Source organism: Hemibagrus wyckioides, unplaced genomic scaffold (assembly GCF_019097595.1).
Source record: "Hemibagrus wyckioides isolate EC202008001 unplaced genomic scaffold, SWU_Hwy_1.0 Contig32, whole genome shotgun sequence".
NCBI classification, from domain to species: domain Eukaryota; kingdom Metazoa; phylum Chordata; class Actinopteri; order Siluriformes; family Bagridae; genus Hemibagrus; species Hemibagrus wyckioides.
The window spans coordinates 121,364-133,365 of NW_026690794.1; positions in this window are offsets into that span (position 1 = coordinate 121,364).

Genomic DNA, 12,002 nt, shown 5'->3' on the forward strand with positions numbered 1-12,002 from the left:
CCTACTGCCCTATCACAGCCTATCAGTAAAGGGACGTCACTGACGCGCTACTCTGCCGGTTAGTGTTTGAACCTGTCTTAATCAAGTGAGAAGATTTAATTAATCCGTTTCTTAAATGTGTGTCTATTGTAGTATCGTGTCAAACTTCCTGTTATTATGCTAAAGAGTATTTTAATGAACTGGACAAGTGTATCATTGTACAATCATTAGCATCATAGCATAACATTATTGTTGCTCAAACAGTAGAGTAGTGCGCTAACAGCACTAAGCTCATGTGTTCAGTTTCATCATGATGAAATGTAGAGCTTTAAAGTAATGTCATTCACTTTGTGTTTACTCTGATCTCTGTATTAACCCAGACTCTTAATCAGAGTCCTGTATCACCATGTCCACAGGTTCAGGTCAGCCAGATACAGGGTCAAATACAGGCTCAGGTCAGTCGGATACAGGGTCAGATACAGGTTCAGGTCAGTCAGATACAGGGTCAGATACAGGCTCAGGTCAGTCAGATACAGGGTCAGATACAGCCTCAGGTCAGTCAGATACAGGGTCAGATACAGGCTCAGGTCAGTCAGATACAGGGTCATATACAGGCTCAGATCAGACAGATACAGGGTCAGATACAGGTTCAGGTCAGTCAGATACAGGGTCAGATACAGGCTCAGGTCAGTCAGATACAGGGTCAGATACAGGCTCAGATCAGTCAGATACAGGGTCAGATACAGGTTCAGGTCAGTCAGATACAGGGTCAGATACAGGCTCCGGTCAGTCGGATACAGGGTCAGATACAGGCTCAGATCAGTCAGATACAGGGTCAGATACAGGTTCAGGTCAGTCAGATACAGGGTCAGATACAGGCTCAGGTCAGTCAGATACAGGGTCAGATACAGGCTCAGGTCAGTCAGATACAGGGTCAGATATAGGCTCAGGTCAATCAGATACAGGGTCAGATACAGGCTCAGGTCAATCAGATACAGGCTCAGATACAGGCTCAGGTCAGTCAGATACAGGCTCAGATCAGTCAGATATAGGGTCAGGTCAATCAGATACAGGCTCAGGTTAGTCAGATACAGGGTCAGATACAGGCTCAGGTCAGTCAGATACAGCGTCAGATACAGGTTCAGGTCAGTCAGATACAGCGTCAGATACACGCTCAGGTCAGTCAGATACAGCGTCAGATACACGCTCAGGTCAGTCAGATACAGGATCAGATACAGGCTGAGGTCAGTCAGATACAGGCTCAGGTCAGTCAGATACAGGGTCAGATACAGGCTCAGGTCAGTCAGATACAGGGTCAGATATAGGCTCAGGTCAATCAGATACAGGGTCAGATACAGGCTCAGGTCAATCAGATACAGGCTCAGGTCAATCAGATACAGGGTCAGATACAGGCTCAGGTCAGTCAGATACAGGCTCAGATCAGTCAGATATAGGGTCAGGTCAATCAGATACAGGCTCAGGTCAGTCAGATACAGGATCAGATACAGGCTCAGGTCAGTCAGATACAGGGTCAGATACAGGCTCAGGTCAGTCAGATACAGCGTCAGATACACGCTCAGGTCAGTCAGATACAGCGTCAGATACATGCTCAGGTCAGTCAGATACAGGATCAGATACAGGCTGAGGTCAGTCAGATACAGGGTCTGGTCAGTCAGATTCAGGCTCAGATACAGGGTCAGGTCAGTCAAATACAGGGTCAGATACAGGGTCAGGTCAGTCAGATACAGGGTCAGGTCAGTCAGATTCAGGGTCAGGGGCTGCAGGATCAGAGACGGACACATGCACTAATCAGGACATGGCCATTCCAGAAACCAGGAAAGATAAAAGCTTTAGTCTGAATGTTCAGGGCTGCCATTACAGCAGTGTTCTTGCTTATACAAGATCTACATGTTTGATATATAAAATACAGTTGTTGGTTTGTTTTTTTTGCATAATGTGTTTAAAGTATTTGACTCTGCACTTCTGTTTCTGCCCATTGCAGTAGTTTTATCATTTATAATAAGTTTTTTTTAAGTTTTTGTAATTCTGTGTCAAGGGCTGTTACTGCTAGTTCTGTCCTATGTTGAAAAAAAGAAAGAAATAAAATGAAGTTTTATTAAAGCGGTGAGTGTGATCATGTATAACAGTGCAGTGTGTGTTAGTGTGATCATGTATAACAGTGCAGTGTGTGTTAGTGTGATCATGTATAACAGTGCAGTGTGTGTTAGTGTGATCATGTATAACTGCAGTGTGTGTTACAGTGTGATCATGTATAACAGTGCAGTGTGTGTTAGTGTGATCATGTATAACAGTGCAGTGTGTGTTAGTGTGATCATGTATAACAGTGCAGTGTGTGTTAGTGTGATCATGTATAACAGTGCAGTGTGTGTTAGTGTGATCATGTATAACTGCAGTGTGTGTTAGTGTGATCATGTATAACAGTGCAGTGTGTGTTACAGTGTGATCATGTATAACAGTGCAGTGTGTGTCACAGTGTGATCATGTATAACAGTGCAGTGTGTGTCACAGTGTGATCATGTATAACAGTGCAGTGTGTGTTAGTGTGATCATGTATAACAGTGCAGTGTGTGTTACAGTGTGATCATGTATAACAGTGCAGTGTGTGTTAGTGTGATCATGTATAACTGCAGTGTGTGTTACAGTGTGATCATGTATAACAGTGCAGTGTGTGTTACAGTGTGATCATGTATAACAGTGCAGTGTGTGTCACAGTGTGATCATGTATAACAGTGCAGTGTGTGTTAGTGTGATCATGTATAACTGCAGTGTGTGTTACAGTGTGATCATGTATAACAGTGCAGTGTGTGTTACAGTGTGATCATGTATAACAGTGCAGTGTGTGTCACAGTGTGATCATGTATAACAGTGCAGTGTGTGTTACAGTGTGATCATGTATAACAGTGCAGTGTGTTACAGTGTGATCATGTATAACAGTGCAGTGTGTGTTACAGTGTGATCATGTATAACAGTGCAGTGTGTTAGTGTGATCATGTATAACAGTGCAGTGTGTGTTACAGTGTGATCATGTATAACAGTGCAGTGTGTTAGTGTGATCATGTATAACAGTGCAGTGTGTGTTACAGTGTGATCATGTATAACAGTGCAGTGTGTGTTACAGTGTGATCATGTATAACAGTGCAGTGTGTTAGTGTGATCATGTATAACAGTGCAGTGTGTGTTACAGTGTGATCATGTATAACAGTGCAGTGTGTGTTAGTGTGATCATGTATAACAGTGCAGTGTGTGTTACAGTGTGATCATGTATAACAGTGCAGTGTGTGTCACAGTGTGATCATGTATAACAGTGCAATGTGTGTTACAGTGTGATCATGTATAACAGTGCAGTGTGTGTTACAGTGTGATCATGTATAACAGTGCAGTGTGTTACAGTGTGATCATGTATAACAGTGCAGCGTGTGTTACAGTGTGATCATGTATAACAGTGCAGTGTGTGTCACAGTGTGATCATGTATAACAGTGCAATGTGTGTTACAGTGTGATCATGTATAACAGTGCAGTGTGTGTTACAGTGTGATCATGTATAACAGTGCAGTGTGTGTTACAGTGTGATCATGTATAACAGTGCAGTGTGTGTTACAGTGTGATCATGTATAACAGTGCAGTGTGTTACAGTGTGATCATGTATAACAGTGCAGTGTGTGTTACAGTGTGATCATGTATAACAGTGCAGTGTGTGTTACAGTGTGATCATGTATAACAGTGTAGTGTGTTACAGTGTGATCATGTATAACAGTGCAGTGTGTTTCACAGTGTGATCATGTATAACAGTGCAGTGTGTGTTACAGTGTGATCATGTATAACAGTGCAGTGTGTGTTACAGTGTGATCATGTATAACAGTGCAGTGTGTGTTACAGTGTGATCATGTATAACAGTGCAGTGTGTGTTACAGTGTGATCATGTATAACAGTGCACAGGTATAAATGTGATTCACAGGATGAATGTCATGTCATATGCACAGACAGTGTACAATGCACAGTGTGTTCACAGCCTGTGCATATGATTGCAACAGAGCATAGAAATAGAAATCACATTCATTTAACTAACATTGTGTGTGTAATAATCGGGAGACTTCGCTGGAAGCAGGGACCAAACCCAGATCTCTGTGGTCGTCTCCAAAGTAGAAACATGCCCTAACACGCCCTCAGTCACATGCCCTAACACGCCCTCAGTCACATGTCCTAACACGCCCTCAGTCACATGTCCTAACACGCCCTCAGTCACATGTCCTAACACGCCCTCAGTCACATGACGTCAGTCACACGCCGTCAGTCACATGACCTCAGTCACAGCTGGTAAATAACACCTGAATAGCAGTGAATAAACCCCTAACTAGACACTAATAATCAATTAAGTAATTATTAACTAATAATCGCTGCTATTAAAACTGATCAGAACTAAAGGTTGTGAAGTCTAAATGTACAAACTACAACAACATGACAGAAGTACACCCAATCAATACAGGAGCTTTCTGAACTAATAGATTTGATCAGATCATTAATCTCCAGCTTTTTTGGACAAACTCTTGCTAAAGGTCATGCATGTGCACACTGGACACGGCACGTGCTTTTGCAGCTCACGGTCTCGTGCTCGTGCCGCTGTCCGGTCAGTAACCCCTCTGTCAGAAATACACCGTCTTTCTCATGGCATATGCAGGACTTAAACCCTACATGTGGAGCAGAAGCACGGTCTTGGTGCCGGACGAGAATCAGGGATCGATCCACTAACATTAGTGTCTGTCACAGTATCTTTAGGAAGCTAAAGAGTGTAAATGCTAAAGAGTATTTTAATGAACTGGACAAGTGTATCATTGTACAATCATTAGCATCATAGCATAACATTATTGTTGCTCAAACAGTAGAGTAGTGCGCTAACAGCACTAAGCTCATGTGTTCAGTTTCATCATGATGAAATGTAGAGCTTTAAAGTAATGTCATTCACTTTGTGTTTACTCTGATCTCTGTATTAACCCAGACTCTTAATCAGAGTCCTGTATCACCATGTCCACAGGTTCAGGTCAGCCAGATACAGGGTCAAATACAGGCTCAGGTCAGTCGGATACAGGGTCAGATACAGGCTCAGGTCAGTCAGATACAGGGTCAGATATAGGCTCAGGTCAGTTAGATACAGGGTCAGATACAGGCTCAGATCAGTCAGATACAGGCTCAGATCAGTCAGATACAGGCTCAGGTCAGTCAGATACAGGGTCAGATATAGGCTCAGGTCAATCAGATACAGGGTCAGATACAGGCTCAGGTCAATCAGATACAGGCTCAGATACAGGCTCAGGTCAATCAGATACAAGGTCAGATACAGGCTCAGGTCAGTCAGATACAGGCTCAGATCAGTCAGATATAGGGTCAGGTCAATCAGATACAGGCTCAGGTCAGTCAGATACAGGGTCAGATACAGGCTCAGGTCAGTCAGATACAGCGTCAGATACACGCTCAGGTCAGTCAGATACAGCGTCAGATACACGCTCAGGTCAGTCAGATACAGGATCAGATACAGGCTCAGGTCAGTCAGATACAGGGTCAGATACAGGCTCAGGTCAGTCAGATACAGCGTCAGATACACGCTCAGGTCAGTCAGATACAGCGTCAGATACACGCTCAGGTCAGTTAGATACAGGGTCAGATACAGGCTCAGATCAGTCAGATACAGGATCAGGTCAGTCAGATACAGGGTCAGGGGCTGCAGGATCAGAGACGGACACATGCACTAATCAGGACATGGCCATTCCAGAAACCAGGAAAGATAAAAGCTTTAGTCTGAATGTTCAGGGCTGCCATTACAGCAGTGTTCTTGCTTATACAAGATCTACATGTTTGATATATAAAATACAGTTGTTGGTTTGTTTTTTTTGCATAATGTTTTTAAAGTATTTGACTTTGAAAACTCAAGCAAACTATAACGCCACAGAGCCTAATAGTCATTACCATTTAACTTTTCGCAATATAAAGCCTAAAACAATATTGAACAACAAATTGGGCTTTTAAATTATTTAGAGATTGTCTGTGTAACATACACACTCTTGAATTATTACAAAACTGGAAGCTTGGAAAACTGGAAATTGAAGCTTTTCTGCTGCTGTCCCAGGTGGTAAATTCATGTCACAGCCAATTTAAATTTATTAAAACGTTTGTCAGGAACGGGGTACGAATCCCACTCAGTGCAAATGAATGAAATTTTTTAACTGAGTGAAAATTGCTGCAATGCTACAAAAAAATGCTGCATACGGCTTTGTGAACTATAAGCACAAAGACAGCATGCAGTTCATGAAAGAGTTTATGTAAACACACATTTATGAATAATATATAATGAATTCTGTAAATAGAGACACAACAACAAAGAAATCAGTGTTTATCAATCAATTTATTTATTTGACATTTTTAACACTAAAGAGCAATCGAAACAAAAGTCACAAAAAATGTGAAAAAACACACACCAGAGACTGCACACACACATATATACATATTATTGCAAACTTTAAACACTAATTAATTTAATACACATTAAAATAAAGACAAAATATATACAAAATATATCTAAAAATAAATACAAATTCTATCTGAAAATATATAGAAAAGTGTGTGTACACTACCAGTCAAAAGTTTGGACACACCTTTTAATTCAATGTTTTTTGTTTAGGGATTTATTTTCTACATCCTAGAACAATACTGGAGATTTCAAAACTATGAAATAACACACATGGACTTAAGTAATCCATATGTAACGACAACAAAAAACAGTCAGTTGTTATTTTAAGACACGAAGGTCAGGTGTTCTGGAATAGTTCTTGCAAGAACAGTATTGTCAAGTGCATTTGCAAAACCCATCAAGCAACATGATGAAACTGGCTCACATGAAGACCATCCCAGTAAAGCAAGACCAAAACTTACCTCTGCTGCAGAGGAGAAGTTCATTTAGAGTTACCAGCCTCAGAAATCACCAATTAACAGCACCTCAGATTAGAGCCGTTATGAAGGCTTTACAGAGCATCAGTAGCAGACATGTCTCAATAGCAACTGTTCAAAGGACATTATTCTGGATTTCGGCCGCCTTCAGCATTGTTTTACAATGTAGAAAGAAATAAACATCAAGAAAGACCATGGAATTAGAAGGAGTGTCCAAACTTTTGACTGGTAGTGTATATGTGGACTGTTCGGACCCTGCTTTAGTTCCATCTTACAAAACCTACACGGGCGTCCGACATGGTCAAAAGTCAAAGAAGCTTTATTACCATATATAGCTGATGCAGTACACGGTGAAATGAAACAACGTTCCTCCTGAACCAGAGGTCCTATACTACAAGTATACAACTATACTACAAGGTGCATTCTTTAGAAACTAAACATACAACATAAGTGCACAGGATGACAAGACAAGACAGTGCAGACAAACAAGACACATAACGCTGACGCAAAAGAATAGTGTTTGACCGTGAGTGCAAAGAGATACAAATATTAAAGTGACGTGTACATGTGAACAAGAAATATGTGTGTGTGTGTGCTGTTCAACAGTCTGGTTGTGTGGGTCTGAATGCTTCAGTACCTCTTTCCGGATGGCAGAAGGGTGAAGAGTGTGTGTGAGGGGTGTGTGGGGTCGTCCACAATGCTGTTTGCTTTACGGATGCAGCATGTGGAGTACATGTCCATAATAGAAGGAAGAGAGACGCTGATGATCTTGTCAGCTGATGGTGAGCTTCAGGCCTCTTACGTTTCTGCAGTCTTTTCTCCTCCACCTGTTGCTTGGTAGATGCAAGTTCTCTCTGAAAGAACTCAGGTGGTATGGAGAGGGCAGCAGAAGGCACTGCAAGATATGAAATCTTGTCAGGCATTTGTGTATAAGAATATAAAAGGTTTTAAATACTCCATTCTTACATTACCTTTTACTTTTAACTTTAGTGATTAATGCACAACAGATGAGATGAGATGAGATGAGATGAGATGAGATTATTTGTGTGTATTATGATGACAGGCTTTTCCCTTCAGGGGTCGCCACAGCCAATCATCTCTCTCCACCTATCCCTATCTTCTGCATCTCCAACACTTGCACCCACTAGCTTCATATCCTCATTTATTACATCCATATACCTCCTCTTTGGCCTTCCTCTTTTCCTCCTGCCTGGCAGCTCCATGTCCAACATTCTCCTACCAATATACTCACTCTCCCTCCTCTGAACATGTCCAAACCATCTTAATCTGTCCTCACTAACTTTGTCCCCCAAACCTCCAACATGAGCTGTCCCTCTGATGTACTCATTCCTAATCCTGTCCAACCTGGTCACTCCCAAAGAGAACCTCAACATCTTCAGCTCTGCTACCTCCAGCTCTGACTCCTGTCTCTGTCTCAGTGATACTGTCTCTAAACCGTACAGCATGGCCGGTCTCACCACTGTCCTCTACACCTTCCCCTTGATTCTTGCTGAAATTTTTCTATCACACAGAACTCCCGACACCTTTCTCCACCCATTCCAACCTGCCTGCACTCGCTTCTTTACCTCTATCCCACACTCTCCATTACTCTGGACTGTTGACCCCAAGTACCTAAACTCCTGTACCTTCTTCACCTCTTCACCCTGTAATCTTACTGTTCCACTTCCCTCCCTTTCATTCACACACATGTACTCAGTCTTACTACGACCGAGTTTCATTCCTCGTCTCTCCAGCGCAAACCTCCACCTCTCCAGGTTTTCCTCCACCTGCTCCCTGCTCTCACTAGAGATCACAATGTCATCTGCAAACATCATTGTCCAAGGAGACTCCCGTCTGACCTCCTCTGATAACTGGTCCATCACCATAGCAAACAGGAAGGGGCTCAGAGCCGATCCCTGATGCAGTCCCACCTCCACTTTGAAATCCTCTGTCTGCCCTACAGCACACCTCACCACTGTCCTGCTCCTCTCATACATGTCCTGCACCACTCTGACATACTTCTCTGCTACTCCTGACTTCCTCATACAGTACCACAGCTCTTCTCTTGGCACCCTGTCATACGCTTTCTCCAAGTCTACAAACACACAGTGCAACTCTCTCTGACTATCCCTATACTTCTCCATCAACATTCTCAGAGCAAAAATTGCATCTGTTGTGCTCTTTCTGGGCATGAAGCCATACTGCTGCTCACAAATTTCCACTACCTTCCTTAACCTAGCTTCCACTACTCTTTCCCATAGCTTCATTGTATGGCTCATCAACTTTATCCCCCTATAGTTGCTGCAACTCTGCACGTCACCCTTAATCTTAAAGATCGGCACTAATACACTAATAACTTTCTGAGGCTGTGGCATTTAAGCAGCCCAGCAGGCCCAATGTGCCATAAAAACATTTCCCACACCGTTGCACCACCTCCACCAGCCTGGACTGTTTTAAATAGTAGATTATAGAAATGATTTTAAACCTCTCTTTTCTCTCTTGAAGTGAACATGATTGCATGTAGCCAGTTCACCTGATTGCATGTTTTGGGGAGCAGGGAGGAGGAAGAAACTGACACAAACATGATCATGTAGATCATGTGGATTGGGATTACATTTTTTTATGTGCTACAGAAATTTGGTTTTGGCAACACATTCATTTCCTGGATTAAAATTTTATATTCCTTCCCAGTCTCCTCAGTTTGGACAAATGGAGTATCTTCCTCTTATTTCCCCTTGAAACGTGGCACAAGACAGGGCTGCCCACTTTCACCTTTGCTTTTTGCATTGGTAATTGAACCCTTAGCAATTGCCATTCATACTGAACAATTGGGAGAGCTGGTACAGTTCACAAAATCTCAGAATGATTTTGCTCGCTGGTCAGCTCTCCCCATTTCTCTGGCTGGTCGTTTAAACTCAGTAAAGATGAACATTTTGCCTAGATTTCTGTATTTATTTTAGTGTGTTCCAATTTTTATATCTAAAACTTTCTTTAAGACTTTAAAACAACACATCTCATCTTTTATTTGGAACAAATGACCAGCCAGAATCTGCGGGGAAATACTTTTAAAACCAAATTGCCATCTCATGTTTTCCTAACAGTAATTCCATTGTCCGGCAATTATTTGTACAGTTGTTAATTATATCTACATTGATAATATTTTTCCTAGCTTTTCTAACACAAAAATTCCCCTTTCCGTTCATGTTTTTAGATATTTTCAGTTCCAAAACTTTGTTAAAAACTAATTTCCCAACTTTTCGAATCTTCCACAAAAAATCCCATCTAGATCAAATTCTTGAAGTACCTTTAGATAAAGGTTGTTTCCAACACATTAACATATATTTTGCACTTAAAAAAAAAAAAGTACTTGAGTACTTTTTACAGCGGATCAAACTGACCCGAAGATAACAGGAGGGTTAAATGATTGGAGTTTTTAGAGAAACAATAATCAGACAGAGGTCATTCTTAAAAAAGAGAGATTTGATTTGAAACCTGAACTGCTATCAGGGCCATGCTGAACACCTTCTGACCAATCCAAATCAAGTATAAATTTTAATGTCAATACTGCACATAATTATCAAATAAAAGTCTATCCAGCTGTTATGCAAAAGTCTGTAATAATGTTTCTCTTAAGCGTTTTAATTAAAATCCATATTTTGGTGTAATTTATACACATTGATTTGTCCATCATGACTTTTGGAGGCTTTATTATGTCCATTTTATAATGAAACAGCAAAAGACTTTGAAAATCATCTGTCATTTTCTGATCATGTTAAATATCAACACAACTAGACTGAAATATACAGGAAAAATATCTACTGGTTTCCTGTCAGGGTTGTGACTTTTTCTGGCCACTAGAGACCCCCACTGCCTTTTTGTTGGTTTCCAGTCTCTGTCATTATGTCTAATAGGTGTCACCTGTGCTTTGTTTAGGTTTGTGTATTTAAGTACAGAGTAATGAGAGTGTTTCTGCATGAGTGTGTGATGCAGAGAGCAGTATGGCATCCTTGGCTTATGGCTGCATGTAGACCTACAGTAGGGTCTGATTGGTTTTCTTTAAAACAATTCTCCAAAGAAGAGTTGACCAAATTTTCTCTACAGTGATGTGGAAGACTCCTTGCCAGTTATCATTTATGCTCGATTGCAGTTGTTGCTGCTGAAGGTGGCATAGCCAGTTATTAGTGTGGGGGAAATTACTTTTTTACATAGGCAAACCAGGCAGGTTTGGACAGCTTTTTTCCCTTAAGAAATGATATAATTTAAAAACTGCATTTTGTATTTACTTGGGTTATCCTTGTATAAAAAATAATTTGCTTGATGAGCTGAATCATTTAAGTGTGACAAATGTGGGGGAAAAAAATCAGGAAGGAGCAAATTTTGGTTCATTGTGACCACCTGCTGAAACAGCCCTGACCCGTCATCCACTGACACCTTTCTATCAGAACCAGCATTAACTTCAGCAAGGTGAGCAACAGTAGCTTGTCTTTGGGATCAGATCAGATGGGCCAGCCTTCGCTCCTCATGTGCATCAATGAGCCTTGGCTGCCCATGACCCTGTCTGTTCCCCACTGTTCCTTCCTTGGACCACTTTAGATACTGACCACTGCAGACCTGGAACACCCCCACAAGAGCTGTGGTTTTGGAGATTCTCTGATCCAGTCGTTTAGCCGTCACAATTTGGCCCTTGTCAAGTCGCCCAAATGCGTACACTCGCCCTTTTTTTCTGCATCTAACACATCAACTTTGAGGACAAAATGTTCATTTACTGTCTAATATATATCCCACCCACAAAGAGGTGCCATGATAAGATAATTAGTTCAGATAATTATTCACTTCATTTGTCATATATATATATATAAAATTACATACATATAGGGATCTAGAGGAGACCACACCTCTATGGAGCAGGGCTGCAGGGCAGATTTGGCAGCAAAAGGGGGACAAACACAATATTAGGCAAGTGGTCATAATGTTATGGCATATATCAGTTTATATATAATATATACTTTACTATTCAAAACTCATACAATATGTGTGCATGTGTAAAAAGAAAAAAAGCTCAGACA